The sequence below is a fragment of the Haliotis rufescens genome, unplaced genomic scaffold, assembly GCF_023055435.1.
Source record: "Haliotis rufescens isolate VD_foot unplaced genomic scaffold, xgHalRufe1.0.p SCAF_14, whole genome shotgun sequence".
NCBI classification, from domain to species: domain Eukaryota; kingdom Metazoa; phylum Mollusca; class Gastropoda; order Lepetellida; family Haliotidae; genus Haliotis; species Haliotis rufescens.
The window spans coordinates 24203878-24226272 of record NW_025963824.1 but is presented as its reverse complement, the minus strand read 5'-3'; the positions used below and the strand labels follow the sequence as shown (position 1 = coordinate 24226272).

The 22395-nt window shown below is 40.0% G+C and overlaps 1 protein-coding gene across 1 annotated transcript in view; it reads left to right on the top strand.

Annotated features, from left to right (window-relative positions):
• The first annotated feature begins 3576 nt into the window (after nucleotides 1-3576).
• The window catches only part of LOC124131294, a 36862-nt gene continuing 18043 nt past the window's right edge, over nucleotides 3577-22395 (top strand). Inside the window, exon 1 of the mRNA XM_046494482.2 lies at nucleotides 3577-3736. The gene's annotated coding sequence lies outside the window, so the exon portion shown is untranslated. The remainder of the gene's footprint in view (nucleotides 3737-22395) is intronic.

Here is a 22395-nt window from a genome sequence, read left to right as displayed (position 1 = left end):
CCGTCAGTACCGGAGTATAGACAGACGTTTTCATCCCATGTTGACCGTTTGTCTACGTATCGGCCCATTACCCCTAACACCGCGTTGACTGACACGGAGGGTATTGACATAGAACTCCAATAACCTAACATTTGCTTTTCTAACTTTAACAGATTCAAACAAATCCAATCTCTACGCAAACTCTGTAACGGTTTTCTTAATAGCATGTCAAATAATCAACCTGCTAAGTAAGTGGGTTTTTGTCTGAAAAAGAGAAACAATCTGTCAAATCCTGCTGCGTAATAACTAAATATAGTTAATTGATAGGCAGGGTGATATGAGATGGTAATGTGACGGTTAATATTCTCGCGGCTCACGGTCAGTGTGGATTGTATGATCCCCAGGGAGCTGAGAATGAAACAAAAATAGAGTAAATCATCACCATCACATGGCAAAACACATATTTTGCCTCATGAAGTACACCAACATCATTCCAAATATAATCCCAACAACCGACGAGGATTTCCATGAAAACAAGACTTGTGCAGACAGTGTTTAGTGCGTTAACTGTGCTGACTGCGTTAACTGTGCTGACTGTGTTAACTGTGCTGACTGTGTTAACTGTGCTGACTGTGTTAACTGTGCTGACTGCGTTAACTGTGCTGACTGTTAACTGTGCTGACTGCGTTAACTGTGCTGACTGTGTTAACTGTGCTGACTGCGTTAACTGTGCTGACTGTGTTAACTGTGCTGACTGCGTTAACTGTGCTGACTGTGTTAACTGTGCTGACTGCGTTAACTGTGCTGACTGTGTTAACTGTGCTGACTGCGTTAACTGTGCTGACTGCGTTAAACTGTGCTGACTGCGTTAACTGTGCTGACTGTGTTAACTGTGCTGACCGCGTTAAACTGTGCTGACTGCGTTAACTGTGCTGACTGCGTTAACTGTGCTGACTGCGTTAACTGTGCTGACTGCGTTAACTGTGCTGACTGTGTTAACTGTGCTGACTGCGTTAACTGTGTCATTGTTGTTTAACGCCGCACTCAGCAATATTCCAGCTATATGACGGCGGTTTGTTAATAATCGAGTCTGGACCAGGCAATCCAGTGAATGACATCGTGAGCATCGATCCACGCAAATGGGATCGATGATCATGACATGCATCAACCAAGTCAGCGAGCCTGACCACCCGATCCCGTTAGTCGCCTAGCATAGTCGCCTTTCACGGCAAGCATGGGTTTCTGAGACCTATTCTACCCCGGTTCTTCACAGGTCCTGTTAACTGTGACAACTGTGCTGACTGTTAACTGTGACAACTGTGCTGACTGCTTCCTGTTGACTGTGCTGACTGATAACTGTGTCAACTGTGCTGACTGATAACTGTGTCAACTGTGCTGACTGTTAACTGTGTCAACTGTGCTGACTGTTGACTGTGTCAACTGTGCTGACTGTTAATTGTGTCAACCGTGCTTACTGTTAACTGTGTCAACTGTGCTGACAACCGTTCTGACTGATAACTGTGCTGACTGATAACTATGTCAACTGTGCTGACTGTTAACTGTGTCAACTGTGCAGACTGATAACTGTGTCAACTGTGCTGACTGTTGACTGTGTCAACTGTGCTGACTGTTAACTGTGTCAACTGTGCTGACTGATAACTGTGACAACTGTGCTGACTGTTAACTGTGTCAACTGTGCTGACTGTTAACTGTGTCAACTGTGCTGACTGATAACTGTGCTGACTGATAACTGTGTCAACTGTGCTGACTGTGCTGACTGCTTATTGTGTTAACTGTTTTAATTGTGTACACTGTGCTGACCTTGTCGAATGTTAACTGTGTAGATTGTGATGATTGTGCCGTGGTAACTATGTTGCCTGTTAACTGTGTGGACCTTGCTGACCGTGTTAACTGTTGCCATTGGGAACAGTGTGCCATGTCGGATCATGCGATTGTATATCACGATGTGTCCGCTTAACGTGGAAATCATACATAGGGGAATTTCCGATTTAAACCAATTGCAACCAACAGAGGATTCGCGATTCGTTGACAGATGAAGCCCACAAATTCATTAACATGAACACAGCTTGACATATAGCGCTACTATACTGTGACGTCATGTCTTTCTCGTCACAATGAGAGCCCAGAGAACAGTACGACTTCCCAAAGTGGTGTTTAATTCAGAAATAATTTCCTTATTTTATCTGGGATACCATGTTGAATAATGTTATGATATTTGCGCCATATCATGCTATTGTGTCTTTTTGAAGTGGTTTATACACTAGTATTATGGTGTAAATTGTAATGTGGTTGCTCTATTTACGTGAATAGATCGTCAGCATCCCATGCTTGCCGTAAAGGGCGACTATGCTTGTCGTAAGAGTCGACTAACGGGATCGGGTGGTCAGACTCGCTGATTTGGTTGATGCATGTCATCGATTCTGATGATCACTGGATTGTCTGGTCCACATCCGATTATTTACAGACCATGTGTGTACATAAACAACAAACAAACAAACTATAGACGCAAATATATGTATGCGGATAAATGGTAGTCCACTGATCCCTGAATCCGTCCATTTAACCTACTAAAACATTAGACTCAGCGGAATCACACCTCCGTGGTTTGTGGATAGAGTGAGTGGAAGGTTGGCTGCTCGATCCCTACGCGCGCCATACCAAAATACGTTAAAAAGCGGTATTTGTTATCCTCCTTCATGGCGCTCGGGATTAATGAGGAAAAAACCAAGGGCTGGTTTCACACGCACGCACGCACGCACACACACACACACGCATTGCGTTCATGGCATGGTGTCAAACTCGAGTGGAGGATTCGAAAATTTGAGAACACGGTAGGTATATATCCAAAGTGGCATATCTAAGGTCAATGGTATGTTTGTATATTTTAAAAAAACAAAGTCATGAAAACTATTCAGTACGTACCCTCCTTGATACGCATATACTATAGGTACCGATTACAATTACTTACTGCAGAATAACATGCAGTGTAGTCTGCGGCATAAAACAGCATTTATTCCCTGACGCATATAATCATGTGCATAATTTCTTTAGAAATAAGGCTTAATCGCTTTGTTTTGATTTTTTTCGGTTGCGTCGCACTCAGCAATATCAGAGCTATGTGACGTCGGTCTGTAAATAATCGACTCTAGACCAGACAAAACAGTGATTGATATTATGAGTAACGAGGTATGATGAAACGTTTTTAACCAAATCGACCCTTACCATTTAGTCGTTCTTTTGACTAGCGGGAATTTGATTCATAACGTTTATTTAGGAGAAGGTAATCTGGTGAATGATATTTGCATGTTCTCACAAATAATAACAGCCCATTCCTTAAAGTACTCCCAATGTTTAATATTGTTTAGGCTAGGTGTGACGTATGCCCGCTTTTCCCGACCTTCTCATGGGTGTAACGATGTCAATTTCACTTCGTGACGTCAACCTGGAAGAGCAGACGACAATTTTTACTTCCGAGTCAATTCATTACATCGGCGGTTATCGCCCTTAGACGTATCCTTAACAGGCGACAACGAACAAAATTCCTCATTCATTCAGGTTCAGCATAAAACCTCGTACGCACCCAGCTATTTATGTTGTGGAAGGCGTTTGTGCGAACCAATTGTTTTTGGTTGTTGTGAGTCAACGTTTGTTGTTTCCTCATCTCTCCGAGAAGCTTTGGGAAATATTCTGTCTTAGAAAACAAGCAAACGGAACGGATACGATCTTTGTCTCTCAAGTAAGTGACATTCATGATTCTGTTGAAATCTTAAACATTTTGCTTTGGTATTAAATCCATTGACACAATATTTTGTGACACACATGTAACAAACAGCAACATTACAATCAATAATTTATGTTTTTAGACAAGCTTTATAGAATTCAAATTTAATTTTAAAAAACTTTAATACACGTTACTTAATCAAAGAGTAAACTATATTTGTGTCGCGATATTGATGTTCAGCTGTGTGCTGATTGAAACTCTCTCTCTCTCTCTCTCTCTCTCTCTCTCTCTCTCTCTCTCTCTCTCTCTCTCTCTCTCTCTCTCTCGAGTAAAACCGTATAATATAATTATACCTGTGTGCAATATGGATGTGAGACTGGTGAATAATCAATAATAATATAATATTGATACTAATACATTTTTCACAACATTCTGAATGAAGTCAGCAGGCTGCATAAAGGTCACTGTCTCAGTATCAGTGCAAAATATATATTTTTGGCATGTTCCGACCACACATGCACTATTCTGTAGGTTACCCGCCCGGAGCAGAGGCGGGTTTTAACAGAAGGAGATAACGTTATATTGTAGTTCAGTGCTGCGGGCGATAGTAGTTTTTGCAGTCTTTGGTTCCATAAAATAAACCCCGTCTTCAGAAGATATTCGTTAAGCATATCTGATAAAAAAAAACCTAACATAACATATAAATATTGTGTTAAAATTCTGATATATATATCGATATAGGTGAGATGGAATCTGCGGTGTACATACCTAACAGTTGCCGAGGTTGAATTTTTAAGAAATACCACTATAAGATAAAACGGGATAAATGATTGATTGACATGACCTTAATGTTTGATCTTCTTGTACATGGTACATACCGATTCTTTCCAGATGATTGATCGAGTTATTAATATAAGTTAGTTATTATAGACATATACTTAGCACAACTGGTCATTGTGTGACGACAATGATGCACATTTTTGACTAACGTTTGTCAACTAGCCATGAAAACCCAGTCTTTCTTTATTATGCAAGTGTAACATTAATATTATTCAAATATGACACCATATCTTTCAATGAGAGCTTAAAATCTACATCAAATTAAACTAATCATTTTGATTTATGAATGTCCTCACGCGGTAAGGTTAGAAACAAGAGCGCCATATTCTGTCATACCCAGTGTCATATTTGATATGCATATAATGCATGTCCTGAATTAGTAATTATATTTGTTTCATTCACACAATTTTACAGTTTCATATACAGTAAACTACGGTTATAACGAACACGCTTATAACGAACTGACGGAGATAACGAACTAACTTTTTAGTCCCGACTATTTGCTGTAGTTATGCTGTATATATGCTTATAACGAACTATGGTTATAACGAACTAAAAACAGTAGTCCCTTTGAGTTCGTTATAACCGTAGTTGACTGTAATTATAATTAGTTCTGTGTTTTGTGTTTACACCATCTAAGTGGTACTAACCCTGATCTTTGGGGTTTGGATATGGATTTCATATTTTTTTCGAATTTTGACATTTAAGTACATGAACTATTTTAGTCAAATGAGATACAACGACCTACAATATACATTTATGTTTGCATTGGCATCATGCACACAAGAGTGAGGCATTTCCATTTATCACTGATAGATTTTATTTCCGTTTTGTTCTAAAAACCTGTTACATCATGTATTGAAATTATTTTGATGCGTTCTGATCATGAATACTGATTTTGTAAAAACAATGAAATGAAACATCTTATTACATTATATAATAACGCATTTGTTTGTAAAACCCATTTGTTTGACATTTGTCTCTTTTCGCCAATCATATCACATGATGTCAGTTTGCTTCCTCTTAACACCTTCCTGATATGCGCTGCCTCTCGACAAGGGGGCCCCGTTATCTTAGGCGTCGCAGTTCTCTGTGCAGAGTGAGTGAGTGAGTATTGTTTTACGCCGCTTTTAGCAATATTCCAGCAATATCACGGCGGAGGACACCAGAAATGGGCTTCACACATTGTACCCATGTCGGGAATCGAACCCGGGTCTTCGGCGTGACGAGCGAACGCTTTAACAACTAGGCTACCACACCGCCCTCTCTGTGCAGAGCTGTGCGTACCAGACTCATGTAATCGTTGGCTCGAACCCCAGGTCCACCATGATTATTTTGATGTCTCTTCTCCCACATTGACACGCTGGGATACAAGTAAAATACTGTTCAAAGCGGCGTTAAACCAGATTCAATCACTCACTCCGATCTTCTCATTGTAAGCTATTGTTTTGACATAACAAATTTCTTCAAGAGCAAAAAGATTTGTCCCCAGGTTTGTTGTTTAAAAAATTAAATTGATCTCGTCCTCCTTTAAAAAACAAATTTTGCGTGTTTTAAAACAGAGACAGAAAAATGTGTCTCTGACACCCTCCACCCCCTGCCCAGAATATTAAATGCTTCGTCCCTTAGCGCTACGACTATTGTTGCACGTATAGTTGGAATATAAGGCCACATCTTTTACATTTTATGGTTAACAATTCACAATAATTCACTTGAGTATAACCACCTGTGAAGATTCGTGTTAGAATTGCTCTTCAGCGACTATGCTTGTCGTAAGAGGCGACAAACGGAATTTGGGGGTCAGGCTCGCTGACTTGGTTGATGCATGTCATCGTATCGTAAATGCGAATATCAATGCTCAAGATGTCAATCACTGGGTTGTCTGGTCCAGACTCGAATATATACGGACCGCCGTCATATGGCTGGACTAATGCTGAGTGCGGCATCAAATAACAAAAAAAACCCAAAAAAACTTGTAAAGCTGTGGCGTTAGTACACGTTGTTGACGTAGTAGGAAACGATGTCGCTGATACAACAGGCACGTCGGTACCAACTGCAGAGCTGCGGTGGGGCATCCTAGCGGTAAAGCGTTCGCTGACGCTCGATTCCCCACATGTGTAAATTGTTTGAAGCCCATTTCTGGAATTTTGCAAAATCAGCATTATGTAACCACTATTAAAAGTCTATTTGCACACGCTGGGGCAGTGGTGGCCCAATCGTCTAAGGCGCTTCAATTTGTCACGCGTTGCTTCAGATCTCATATTCACCCCGATTATGTTTCTAGACTTGTCAGCACAATACGCGGGCTCGTGGGTGTCACCAAAGTGGCAAACGTCTAAGACTTGCATCACTTCGGGATTTCCTCATACATCAGTGATGTACGCTGTATACTTCACATCAAACAATCACAATCCTTCTATAAATAGTCCTTCCAAAAATACCCATATTGTCATGTTTCCCACTTGACTCATAAATAGGCGACGGACGATTAATCCTTAAATTCCCCGTTCTGCTGACATACTTCCTGCCTCGGTGGCTTACCTCTAGATCACGTCCCCGCGCAAGTCTCGCGTTACATTGCGTTTATTTGTTGATGGCGCAGCGTGAAAAGGCGTGGCATAGTTTGAGCTTGCGTAGCGACATTACAAGCGGTATTTATGGTTTGTAGGCACACTGGGTCGGGCAGGCTTGCGTCACTGAGGACAGCCGCGCCTGTCGGTGTGTGAAGAATACGTTGTCGCTCTGTCTGAAACAGGCATTTTAAGTGTTATTATGAATGGCCTTTAAGTGAGAGCCTTGTCATCGTAAATAGCAACACCTTGTTTTCGTTCCCACCTGATCCGAAACTCCGGAGGAATGAGAAGTGCAATTTTTAACTGAAATGTTGTTTTCTAAACCGAAAAATAAACATGAAAATATTATACGATTTAATGTTTGTTGAGAATAGAAAATGGAAATAAAATGATATTTCTTTACGTTTGAGTCACATGAATAGATTTCAAGGTGACAATGGGATCTTTTGAAATATAACATAATGGAAAATATCCGTGAACTGTAGGTACATACATACACTTGATTGTGACATGCGCAAACTCGCTCAGTTATTTCATTCTTCTTTGATTGTAAAACGAGTATATGTGCATGATGCAAAATTATTTTCAAAGTAACTACACATATATCGTACACTTTGTGGTGTAAAACTACATCGACATTCACTCATATTTAGATATAAAATGTCCACGCCAAAGAACAACCAGTCTAGATCATGTGCCGAAACAGGCTCCACTGGGCGCAATAGGTGAGTGAGTTAAAATTTAACGTCGCATCGGCATTTTTCCAGCCATTTAGCGACGAGACCAAGTTAACATATTAACAATTCAGTCATTTATGCAAAGTTATATTCAAGAACAAGTTATGAAGGGCACAATTGGTGAAAACCATATGAATGGATCACCGAAAATCAACCCTGACATTGAGATTATGTCCCACACCCTTTGGCGCTCATTCATATTCAGATATAAAATGTCAACGCCAGAGAACAACCAGTCCAGATCATGTGCCGAAACATGTTCCACTGGGCGCAAGTGCTGAAAACCAAATGAATGGATCACCGAAAATCAGCGATGACTAAAGCACCTGAAGAAGGGCAAGTAGCGCTGTATGTGTGCGTGATGACACGTGGTCCTATGCACAGCGCGCAGGTCACACATCAGGTGATGTTAGTCGCGGAGAGTAGTTGGATGGGTGACATTGTGGGCACCTTGATTTCTGAGAGGTTCTCGGGCTTGGGTCCTGCCTCAGACTGAACACATGTGATGTCTCCTTAGGTAAGTGTTCGAAATATGCCTCTCTTCTCCCAGCAGTGGATGGGTACCCAGTAGGATGAGATGGTAATGTAACGTGCTAGCGCCCCACAGGCGGTAGGCTCCCATAACGCAGAGCTCCCAAAACGCAGAACCGCTAAAACAACAATTATAACAGTTGATTGTTTCACCATTCTGAAACCTAATCCCTCAGTCATAGAAATGGCACCTTCCAGTTTTAGTGAAAAGGACAACACACAAGTACTTAGGTCTGTGTTTTTATACGCGTTATTTAAAACAATATTTAATTTGACAATTTTATAACAATAACAATTTATGATAATTCATAAATGAAAGCACCATTGCTGGCATGTATTTATTGTTAAAACAGAAGGCTTAGCAGAAAAACCCCTTAATCTCAAAGTTCTCAGTTCATATTTTCTCAGTTTTCATTTCTTGAGCATCAGTGGGCCGACGGCATCCAGGCACTGAAGAGAAGTCTTCTGGATAGTCCTTAGTGACGCCTTCAGGCGCACAGGCTCTCTTTCTCCATATAGACAGCCTTTCTGGGTAGTAGTGAGTGAGTGAGTGAGTATGGTTTAACGCCGCTTTTAGCAATATTCCAGCAATATCACGGCGGGGGACACCAGAAATGGGCTTCACACATTGTATCTGGGTAGTAGTAGTAGTAGTAGTAGTAGTAGTAGTAGTAGTAGTAGTAGTAGTAGTGAAAAACAGATTGCTTGGTTTGATTTCATTTTTGGCAGATGAGATATGAAGGCAATCATCGCCAATATCATGTAATCCATTACATTAACGTCATTAATGGCTTTTGCTTGACGAGATCAAGAGTAGCGACATATCCCCCGAACAGCATACCATAATCACCTGCCATAAAACTGCCGGAAATATTACCGTTACAAATCATCAGTACAAGGGTCTGAGTCATGTCTGTTTTTTCTTACATCCACATGTGTTTTGAATGTCCATTAATCATACATCAGAGAAAGAGATGCACGTACGTTGACACGCCTTTATGTTAAATCATGATGGATAACGTTGCAAGGCGTGATATAGAATGCAATAGCTGTTTTTGTAGAATATTTTGATGTTTAAGGAGGTTGTAACAGGGACATGCATGTGCCCATCTGATGTAACCTTTTTTCGATACGTACGATACGTCGTTCAATTAGTAAAATATGACAGCCGGCTATGAAGTTGTTTATGAAGGATAACTGCAGTACCCGCAATAAAACGCTGTACATGCAACCTTATATATTATACAAAATGAGTGAGTGAGTGAGTGAGTATGGTTTTGCGCCGCTTTTAGCAATATTCAAGCGATATCACGGCGGGGGACACCAGAAATGGGCTTCACACATTGTATCCATGTCGGGAATCGAACCCGGGTCTTCGGCGTGACGAGCAAACGCTTTAACCACTAGGCTACCCGACCGCCCCTTTATACAAAATGTCTGGCATGAAAAGGAGAAACGTAACAGCCATGTATATTGCTACAACACACAATTATGAGATCTAGAGATTAACAAATGTTGCATTGTTTGACAAAGCTGTCATTGTACCTTTTCTAATTAGTGCATATAATACGACAAGAAAGTTCACAATAACGCGAAGACCATGAAACAGAGATGCAATACCATCATCAAAGTTGCAGTATTGATTCTAAAGTAGTTATATCAATAATCGAAGGTTAAACTTCAGAATACACATTAGCTATCCATTCCTAGTGAATTACATTTATAAACTGCTTTTATTCATGATTGGATCAATAAATGAAACTTATTAGCTGTAACGATGACGTCACCTGGAGGCTTCTTACCAGAGTACTGCACCCCAGGGGTTCCGTAGATATGGGCAACTTAGGTCAACTGAAGTAAGGGGTACATCATTCAACTGTGCTAGCATTGGTCAACAAAAGGGAAAATTGGTTGTGCCTTGGTCAACACAGGGTCGCCAGATTCGACCAGGGGTTTGAAATCGAACGCAAGCAGTGATACCCTGGGTACCATGTCAGTAAGGATGGATGGCCTATATGACGCATGTCTTAGATTGAGTGAGTGAGTTGGGTTTAACGCCGCTTTTAACACTATTCCAGTTATATAACGGCGTGTCAGCTTAATGTTGGAGGAAAGCCCGAAGTGATGCAGGTCTCAGACGTTTACCACTTCGGTGAAACCCACGAGCACGGGTATGGGTGCTGACAAACCTAGAAACATAATCGGGTCGAACCGGGATTCGAACCCACAATCATAGGTTTCTGGCGTGCCCAAGCGACGCAACTCTGCACATCGAATCGCGGCGCCTTAGACGACTTGGCCACCCGTGCCCTACCCCCTCCATGTCTTAGACACTTTCTTGTGTTCAATCGTCATGGAACAGCTCCATCTTATCTCAACAGCATCGTCCATGTGTACCAGCCTTGTAGGAATTTGCTGTCTGGTGACAAACTTCAGCTCGTAATTTCCACAAGTAACTTAAATCCTTGCCCAAACGTTTGAAGTAACTGCTGCAAAGAAATGGAATGCCCTTCCAGTTGCCCTCAGAACAGCCACAGCGTTTGAGATTGCATTAATTTTGTTTGACAGCTCGGCCACTTAACTCTTGTGTACATCTATTGGTGTGTTTTAGCAGGTTTTGTTGCGTTGAAGTTAGCGAATCGTACGAATTCTTCTTAATATTATTATTGATACTGATTTGGACATTCACAAGAACAGGTATGGTGTTGTCAGCTGAATCGTAGGGAAAGTCATTAGTGATCTATTGAAATGGCGCTGAAGATGCTCATAGTGTCATCCACTGTTCTATCCTAACACGGCTAGATGCCGTACAGGTCACCATGATTTAACAGGCAAGTTCCTAAAACTTAATGCGGTCAAAAACTAACACACTCACTCACTCAGTCGTATCGTTTGATTTATTTTTTTCCATTAGTCTACATAATTTTATAATTATATTCATATGCCGATGTCGTCAACATTTTAATACCCGCCAGACCTCTGGAAAAGTAGAAACGATAACTGCTGTTGCTGGAGCGAAATACTAGAAAACGACCGTTCTATTTTCTAACATAGAGACATGCGTTGTGCGAAAGTCATATAACAAATCGTTCTGACCAATGCATACATTAACAGCCTTCATTCCGTTCCCAAACCACTCCCGTGAAAACACTCCTCCATTCACAACAACCGCTGCATTGTTAGACTGAACAAGCATCGCGGCCTAAAAGTTACCACTCAGTATGTCGTTCACGAATCTCTTTAATGACAGTCCGCGCCTGATCAGTTGATTATCTGGAGGGGATGCCCCATGGCATGTCATTGTACCGAGTGACACTGCGTTCAAACAATGTCACGATGTTCTCGCTGCTCTGACCTTTAATACATCTCTCTTGTGTATGTAATCCAATAATCAAGAAAGGTGACATGAAAGTATGATTGAAGATGTGATGACATAAATTGTCATTCATATATATATATGAATATTCTATAAATGGTCTTCAGTAACCTACACTTGTCGTAAGAGGCGACTAACGGGATCAGATGGTCAGGCTTGCTGACTTGATTGATGCATGTCATCGTATCCCAAATGCGTAGATCGCTGCTCACGATGTCAGTCATTTGAGTGTCTGGTCCAGACTCGATTATTGACAGACCGGCGTCATATAGTTGGAATATTGCTGATCGCGGCGTTAGACAACAAACAAAATGCTGATATGTTCAATTCCCATATGTTTGTTTTGTTTAATTGTGCGTTTATCCAGAGTTTCACATATTTAACCTTTTTTCAGGAAAATATACTTCTAAGTAGGCCCTTAAGGAACATATCCTAGCCGTGCTATTACATTTTCAACCATGCCATTGACACTGTAATACAAGGAACTTCGCACCCAGAAGAACGAACATGCAACTATCTGCATGTTTATGAGACGACCGACAACAATGACTTCACTTCCTAACAAGTTCATTTAATGTAACGCTGACGAATTAATAAAATGTATCCGCATAGCAATGTTATTCGGACTGTCGTTTCCATGACGTAAACGGAAGTTTGAAGCAGACGACATTTCAGTGAAAGCAGACGTGAGTTGTGATTCAGTGGATTAAGAAAACAGACACATCTTAATGTCATGAATACATTGCTAGCACAACAGGGGTTGTGCTACATTGTTGTACATCGCTTTTTCCTGACGTCTATGTGAATAAACACTGTTACGTAATGGCGAGAGGAGTTTAGGGTTGTCACACATATCACTCTGAGTTCAGTGTAACGTGAGACTAGGGATACTCAAAGACGTTGTGACGCTGCTGTAGGCTGTTACTGCCGTGTGAACAGTGAGAGAGGTATTGTATGACATTGTTTAGTTTACTGTGTCAATGAGAGGCGGTGTGGTAGTGGTGATTAAGGCACTTGCTCATATGGGTACACTGTGAAAAGTCCATGTTTGTTTTCCACACTCGTGATTGGCTGTATTATCACTCACTCACTCACTCACTCACTCACTCACTCACTCACTCACGCACGCACTCAACCACCCACTCACTCACGCACTCACTCACTCACTGCCCACCCACTCACTCACTCACGCACTCTAAAATACCTGCATTTCACTTCATAGTTTGCTGTAAAACACATCTGTGCTGAACATCTGCAAAATAGCTGATGCGGCCTAGGGTATCTCTGTTTGTTTTCCACACTCACTCACTCACTCACTCACTCACTCACTCACTCACTCACTCACTCACCCACGCACGCACGCACGCACTCACTCACTCACTCACTACCCACACACTCACGCACTCTATAATACCTGCATTTCACTTCATAGCTTGCTGTAAAACACATATGCGCTGAACTCTCACTCTATAATACCTGCATTTCACTTCATAGTTTGCTGTAAAACACATCTGTGCTGAACTCTCACTCTATAATACCTGCATTTCACTTCATAGTTTGCTGTAAAACACATCTGCGCTTAACTCTCACTCTATAATACCTGCATTTCACTTCATAGCTTGCTGTAAAACACATCTGTGCTGAACTCTCACTCTATAATACCTGCATTTCACTTCATAGTTTGCTGTAAAACACATCTGTGCTGAACTCTCACTCTATAATACCTGCATTTCACTTCATAGTTTGCTGTAAAACACATCTGCGCTGAACTCTCACTCTATAATACCTGCATTTCACTTCACAGTTTGCTGTAAAACACATCTGTGCTGAACTCTCACTCTATAATACCTGCATTTCACTTCACAGTTTGCTGTAAAACACATCTGTGCTGAACTCTCACTCTATAATACCTGCATTTCACTTCACAGTTTGCTGTAAAACACATCTGTGCTGAACTCTCACTCTATAATACCTGCATTTCACTTCATAGTTTGCTGTAAAACACATCTGCGCTGAACTCTCACTCTATAATACCTGCATTTCACTTCATAGTTTGCTGTAAAACACATCTGTGCTGAACTCTCACTCTATAATACCTGCATTTCACTTCATAGTTTGCTGTAAAACACATCTGCGCTGAACTCTCACTCTATAATACCTGCATTTCACTTCATAGTTTGCTGTAAAACACATCTGCGCTGAACTCTCACTCTATAATACCTGCATTTCACTTCACAGTTTGCTGTAAAACACATCTGTGCTGAACTCTCACTCTATAATACCTGCATTTCACTTCATAGTTTGCTGTAAAACACATCTGCGCTAAAACTCTCACTCTATCATACCTGCATTTCACTTCATAGTTTGCTGTAAAACACATCTGTGCTGAACTCTCACTCTATAATACCTGCATTTCACGTCATAGTTTGCTGTAAAACACATCTGTGCTGAACTCTCACTCTATAATACCTGCATTTCACTTCATAGTTTGCTGTAAAACACATCTGCGCTGAACTCTCACTTTATAATACCTGCATTTCACTTATAGTTTGCTGTAAAACACATCTGTGCTGAACTCTCACTCTATAATACCTGCATTTCACGTCATAGTTTGCTGTAAAACACATCTGTGCTGAACTCTCACTCTATAATAACTGCATTTCACTTCATAGTTTGCTGTAAAACACATCTGCGCTGAACTCTCACTCTATAATACCTGCATTTCACTTATAGTTTGCTGTAAAACACATCTGTGCTGAACTCTCACTCTATAATACCTGCATTTCACTTCATAGTTTGCTGTAAAACACATCTGCGCTGAACTCTCACTCTATAATACCTGCATTTCACTTCATAGTTTGCTGTAAAACACATCTGCGCTGAACTCTCACTCTATAATACCTGCATTTCACTTCACAGTTTGCTGTAAAACACATCTGTGCTGAACTCTCACTCTATAATACCTGCATTTCACTTCATAGTTTGCTGTAAAACACATCTGCGCTAAAACTCTCACTCTATCATACCTGCATTTCACTTCATAGTTTGCTGTAAAACACATCTGTGCTGAACTCTCACTCTATAATACCTGCATTTCACTTCATAGTTTGCTGTAAAACACATCTGTGCTGAACTCTCACTCTATAATACCTGCATTTCACTTCATAGTTTGCTGTAAAACACATCTGCGCTGAACTCTCACTCTATAATACCTGCATTTCACTTATAGTTTGCTGTAAAACACATCTGTGCTGAACTCTCACTCTATAATACCTGCATTTCACTTCATAGTTTGCTGTAAAACACATCTGTGCTGAACTCTCACTCTATAATACCTGCATTTCACGTCATAGTTTGCTGTAAAACACATCTGTGCTGAACTCTCACTCTATAATACCTGCATTTCACTTCATAGTTTGCTGTAAAACACATCTGCGCTGAACTCTCACTCTATAATACCTGCATTTCACTTATAGTTTGCTGTAAAACACATCTGTGCTGAACTCTCACTCTATAATACCTGCATTTCACGTCATAGTTTGCTGTAAAACACATCTGTGCTGAACTCTCACTCTATAATACCTGCATTTCACTTAATAGTTTGCTGTAAAACACATCTGCGCTGAACTCTCACTCTATAATACCTGCATTTCACTTCATAGCTTGCTGTAAAACACATCTGTGCTGAACTCTCACTCTATAATACCTGCATTTCACTTCACAGTTTGCTGTAAAACACATCTGTGCTGAACTCTCACTCTATAATACCTGCATTTCACTTCATAGTTTGCTGTAAAACACATCTGCGCTAAAACTCTCACTCTATCATACCTGCATTTCACTTCATAGTTTGCTGTAAAACACATCTGTGCTGAACTCTCACTCTATAATACCTGCATTTCACGTCATAGTTTGCTGTAAAACACATCTGTGCTGAACTCTCACTCTATAATACCTGCATTTCACTTCATAGTTTGCTGTAAAACACATCTGCGCTGAACTCTCACTCTATAATACCTGCATTTCACTTATAGTTTGATGTAAAACACATCTGTGCTGAACTCTCACTCTATAATACCTGCATTTCACGTCATAGTTTGCTGTAAAACACATCTGTGCTGAACTCTCACTCTATAATACCTGCATTTCACTTCATAGTTTGCTGTAAAACACATCTGCGCTGAACTCTCACTCTATAATACCTGCATTTCACTTATAGTTTGCTGTAAAACACATCTGTGCTGAACTCTCACTCTATAATACCTGCATTTCACTTCATAGTTTGCTGTAAAACACATCTGCGCTGAACTCTCACTCTATAATACCTGCATTTCACTTCATAGTTTGCTGTAAAACACATCTGCGCTGAACTCTCACTCTATAATACCTGCATTTCACTTCACAGTTTGCTGTAAAACACATCTGTGCTGAACTCTCACTCTATAATACCTGCATTTCACTTCATAGTTTGCTGTAAAACACATCTGCGCTAAAATTCTCACTCTATCATACCTGCATTTCACTTCATAGTTTGCTGTAAAACACATCTGTGCTGAACTCTCACTCTATAATACCTGCATTTCACTTCATAGCTTGCTGTAAAACACATCTGTGCTGAACTCTCACTCTATAATACCTGCATTTCACTTCATAGTTTGCTGTAAAACACATCTGTGCTGAACTCTCACTCTATAATACCTGCATTTCACTTCACAGTTTGCTGTAAAACACATCTGCGCTGAACTCTCACTCTATAATACCTGCATTTCACTTATAGTTTGCTGTAAAACACATCTGTGCTGAACTCTCACTCTATAATACCTGCATTTCACTTCATAGTTTTCTGTAAAACACATCTGCGCTGAACTCTCACTCTATAATACCTGCATTTCACTTCACAGTTTGCTGTAAAACACATCTGTGCTGAACTCTCACTCTATAATACCTGCATTTCACTTCATAGTTTGATGTAAAACACATCTGTGCTGAACTCTCACTCTATAATACCTGCATTTCACGTCATAGTTTGCTGTAAAACACATCTGTGCTGAACTCTCACTCTATAATACCTGCATTTCACTTCATAGTTTGCTGTAAAACACATCTGCGCTGAACTCTCACTCTATAATACCTGCATTTCACTTCATAGTTTGCTGTAAAACACATCTGTGCTGAACTCTCACTCTATAATACCTGCATTTCACTTCATAGTTTGCTGTAAAACACATCTGCGCTGAACTCTCACTCTATAATACCTGCATTTCACTTCATAGTTTGCTGTAAAACACATCTGCGCTGAACTCTCACTCTATAATACCTGCATTTCACTTCACAGTTTGCTGTAAAACACATCTGTGCTGAACTCTCACTCTATAATACCTGCATTTCACTTCATAGTTTGCTGTAAAACACATCTGCGCTAAAACTCTCACTCTATCATACCTGCATTTCACTTCATAGTTTGCTGTAAAACACATCTGTGCTGAACTCTCACTCTATAATACCTGCATTTCACGTCATAGTTTGCTGTAAAACACATCTGTGCTGAACTCTCACTCTATAATACCTGCATTTCACTTCATAGTTTGCTGTAAAACACATCTGCGCTGAACTCTCACTCTATAATACCTGCATTTCACTTATAGTTTGCTGTAAAACACATCTGTGCTGAACTCTCACTCTATAATACCTGCATTTCACGTCATAGTTTGCTGTAAAACACATCTGTGCTGAACTCTCACTCTATAATACCTGCATTTCACTTCATAGTTTGCTGTAAAACACATCTGCGCTGAACTCTCACTCTATAATACCTGCATTTCACTTATAGTTTGCTGTAAAACACATCTGTGCTGAACTCTCACTCTATAATACCTGCATTTCACTTCATAGTTTGCTGTAAAACACATCTGCGCTGAACTCTCACTCTATAATACCTGCATTTCACTTCATAGTTTGCTGTAAAACACATCTGCGCTGAACTCTCACTCTATAATACCTGCATTTCACTTCACAGTTTGCTGTAAAACACATCTGTGCTGAACTCTCACTCTATAATACCTGCATTTCACTTCATAGTTTGCTGTAAAACACATCTGCGCTAAAACTCTCACTCTATCATACCTGCATTTCACTTCATAGTTTGCTGTAAAACACATCTGTGCTGAACTCTCACTCTATAATACCTGCATTTCACTTCATAGTTTGCTGTAAAACACATCTGTGCTGAACTCTCACTCTATAATACCTGCATTTCACTTCATAGTTTGCTGTAAAACACATCTGCGCTAAAACTCTCACTCTATCATACCTGCATTTCACTTCATAGTTTGCTGTAAAACACATCTGTGCTGAACTCTCACTCTATAATACCTGCATTTCACTTCATAGTTTGCTGTAAAACACATCTGTGCTGAACTCTCACTCTATAATACCTGCATTTCACTTCATAGTTTGCTGTAAAACACATCTGCGCTGAACTCTCACTCTATAATACCTGCATTTCACTTATAGTTTGCTGTAAAACACATCTGTGCTGAACTCTCACTCTATAATACCTGCATTTCACTTCATAGTTTGCTGTAAAACACATCTGTGCTGAACTCTCACTCTATAATACCTGCATTTCACTTCATAGTTTGCTGTAAAACACATCTGTGCTGAACTCTCACTCTATAATACCTGCATTTCACTTCATAGTTTGCTGTAAAACACATCTGCGCTGAACTCTCACTCTATAATACCTGCATTTCACTTATAGTTTGCTGTAAAACACATCTGTGCTGAACTCTCACTCTATAATACCTGCATTTCACGTCATAGTTTGCTGTAAAACACATCTGTGCTGAACTCTCACTCTATAATACCTGCATTTCACTTCATAGTTTGCTGTAAAACACATCTGCGCTGAACTCTCACTCTATAATACCTGCATTTCACTTCATAGTTTGCTGTAAAACACATCTGTGCTGAACTCTCACTCTATAATACCTGCATTTCACTTCATAGTTTGCTGTAAAACACATCTGTGCTGAACTCTCACTCTATAATACCTGCATTTCACTTCATAGTTTGCTGTAAAACACATCTGTGCTGAACTCTCACTCTATAATACCTGCATTACACTTCACAGTGTGCTGTAAAACACATCTGTGCTGAACTCTCACTCTATAATACCTGCATTTCACTTCATAGTTTGATGTAAAACACATCTGTGCTGAACTCTCACTCTATAATACCTGCATTTCACTTCATAGTTTGCTGTAAAACACATCTGTGCTGAACTCTCATTCTATAATACCTGCATTTCACTTCATAGTTTGCTGTAAAACACATCTGTGCTGAACTCTCACTCTATAATACCTGCATTTCACTTCATAGTTTGCTGTAAAACACATCTGTGCTGAACTCTCACTCTATAATACCTGCATTTCACTTATAGTTTGCTGTAAAACACATCTGTGCTGAACTCTCACTCTATAATACCTGCATTTCACTTCATAGTTTGCTGTAAAACACATCTGCGCTGAACTCTCACTCTATAATACCTGCATTTCACTTCATAATTTGCTGTAAAACACATCTGTGCTGAACTCTCACTCTATAATACCTGCATTTCACTTTATAGTTTGCTGTAAAACACATCTGTGCTGAACTCTCACTCTATAATACCTGCATTTCACTTCATAGTTTGCTGTAAAACACATCTGCGCTGAACTCTCACTCTATAATACCTGCATTTCACTTCATAGTTTGCTGTAAAACACATCTGTGCTGAACTCTCACTCTATAATACCTGCATTTCACTTCATAGTTTGCTGTAAAACACATCTGCGCTGAACTCTCACTCTATAATACCTGCATTTCACTTCATAATTTGCTGTAAAACACATCTGTGCTGAACTCTCACTCTATAATACCTGCATTTCACTTTATAGTTTGCTGTAAAACACATCTGTGCTGAACTCTCACTCTATAATACCTGCATTTCACTTCATAGTTTGCTGTAAAACACATCTGCGCTGAACTCTCACTCTATAATACCTGCATTTCACTTCATAGTTTGCTGTAAAACACATCTGTGCTGAACTCTCCCTCTATAATACCTGCATTTCACTTCATAGCTTGCTGTAAAACACATCTGTGCTGAACTCTCACTCTATAATACCTGCATTTCACTTCATAGTTTGCTGTAAAACACATCTGTGCTGAACTCTCACTCTATAATACCTGCATTTCACTTCATAGTTTGCTGTAAAACACATCTGTGCTGAACTCTCACTCTATAATACCTGCATTTCACTTCATAGTTTGCTGTAAAACACATCTGTGCTGAACTCTCACTCTATAATACCTGCATTTCACTTCATAGTTTGCTGTAAAACACATCTGTGCTGAACTCTCACTCTATAATACCTGCATTTCACTTTATAGTTTGCTGTAAAACACATCTGTGCTGAACTCTCACTCCATAATACCTGCATTTCACTTTATAGTTTGCTGTAAAACACATCTGTGCTGAACTCTCACTCTATAATACCTGCATTTCACTTCATAGTTTGCTGTAAAACACATCTGTGCTGAACTCTCACTCCATAATACCTGCATTTCACTTCATAGTTTGCTGTAAAACACATCTGTGCTGAACTCTCACTCTATAATACCTGCATTTCACTTCATAGTTTGCTGTAAAACACATCTGTGCTGAACTCTCACTCTATAATACCTGCATTTCACTTCATAGTTTGCTGTAAAACACATCTGTGCTGAACTCTCACTCTATAATACCTGCATTTCACTTCATAGTTTGCTGTAAAACACATCTGTGCTGAACTCTCACTCTATCATACCTGCATTTCTCTTCATAGTTTGCTGTAAAACACATCTGTGCTGAACTCTCACTCTATAATACCTGCATTTCACTTCATAGTTTGCTGTAAAACACATCTGTGCTGAACTCTCACTCTATAATACCTGCATTTCACTTCATAGTTTGCTGTAAAACACATCTGTGCTGAACTCTCACTCTATAATACCTGCATTTCACTTATAGTTTGCTGTAAAACACATCTGTGCTGAACTCTCACTCTATAATACCTGCATTTCACTTATAGTTTGCTGTAAAACACATCTGTGCTGAACTCTCACTCTATAATACCTGCATTTCACTTCATAGTTTGCTGTAAAACACATCTGTGCTGAACTCTCACTCTATAATACCTGCATTTCACTTCATAGTTTGCTGTAAAACACATCTGTGCTGAACTCTCACTCTATAATACCTGCATTTCACTTCATAGTTTGCTGTAAAACACATCTGTGCTGAACTCTCACTCTATAATACCTGCATTTCACTTCATAGTTTGCTGTAAAACACATCTGTGCTGAACTCTCACTCTATAATACCTGCATTTCACTTCATAGTTTGCTGTAAAACACATCTGCGCTGAACTCTCACTCTATCATACCTGCATTTCACTTCATAGTTTGCTGTAAAACACATCTGTGCTGAACTCTCACTCTATAATACCTGCATTTCACTTCATAATTTGCTGTAAAACACATCTGTGCTGAACTCTCACTCTATAATACCTGCATTTCACTTCATAGTTTGCTGTAAAACACATCTGTGCTGAACTCTCACTCCATAATACCTGCATTTCACTTCATAGTTTGCTGTAAAACACATCTGTGCTGAACTCTCACTCCATAATACCTGCATTTCACTTCATAGTTTGCTGTAAAACACATCTGTGCTGAACTCTCACTCTATAATACCTGCATTTCACTTCATAGTTTGCTGTAAAACACATCTGTGCTGAACTCTCACTCTATAATACCTGCATTTCACTTATAGTTTGCTGTAAAACACATCTGTGCTGAACTCTCACTCTATAATACCTGCATTTCACTTCATAGTTTGCTGTAAAACACATCTGTGCTGAACACCTGCAAAATTGCTGATGCGGCCTAGGGTATCTCTGTCTATTTCCTGATGAAACAACCACTTCCTTATTCAGTGGAACCTTCTTGTTCCAGATCCCGGTACGTATTGTCCGGGTTGTAAAGAACACGTCGTAAATTCCACATCCCTCAGTGTCTATTTTGCCTGTAGATGTGACAGCTGATACCATACCTCAAACGCAACGTATTCCGCGTGTGGCGTATTTTGCACCATGCGAGTGAGTACTGTTTTACGCCGCTTACAGCAGTATTCCAGCACTATGACAGGGTGATACCAGAAATGAGCTCACACAATGTATACCCATGGACTCTCTTTCCATCAGGCTGCCCCACAGCCCCCGTATTTACTTGACGTTAGCATTTACTTGCTACACTTTAGTTTATTTGTTCTTTACTGCCGCACTCAGCAATATTCCAGCTGTATGATGCCGGTCTGTAAATAATCGAGTCTGGACCGGACAATCCATTGTTTGACATCATGAGCGTCGATCCATACAATTAGGATTTGCGACAAGCATGGGTTGCTGAAGGCTCGGGTCTTCACGGCAATTACTTAGTTTCATTGGGCTCCACAAACGTTGTAAACGTCTAAGATCTGATTCTTTCCCCGGGCTTTCCGTCCACATCAACCTAACAGGCCGTTATAAACTTGAC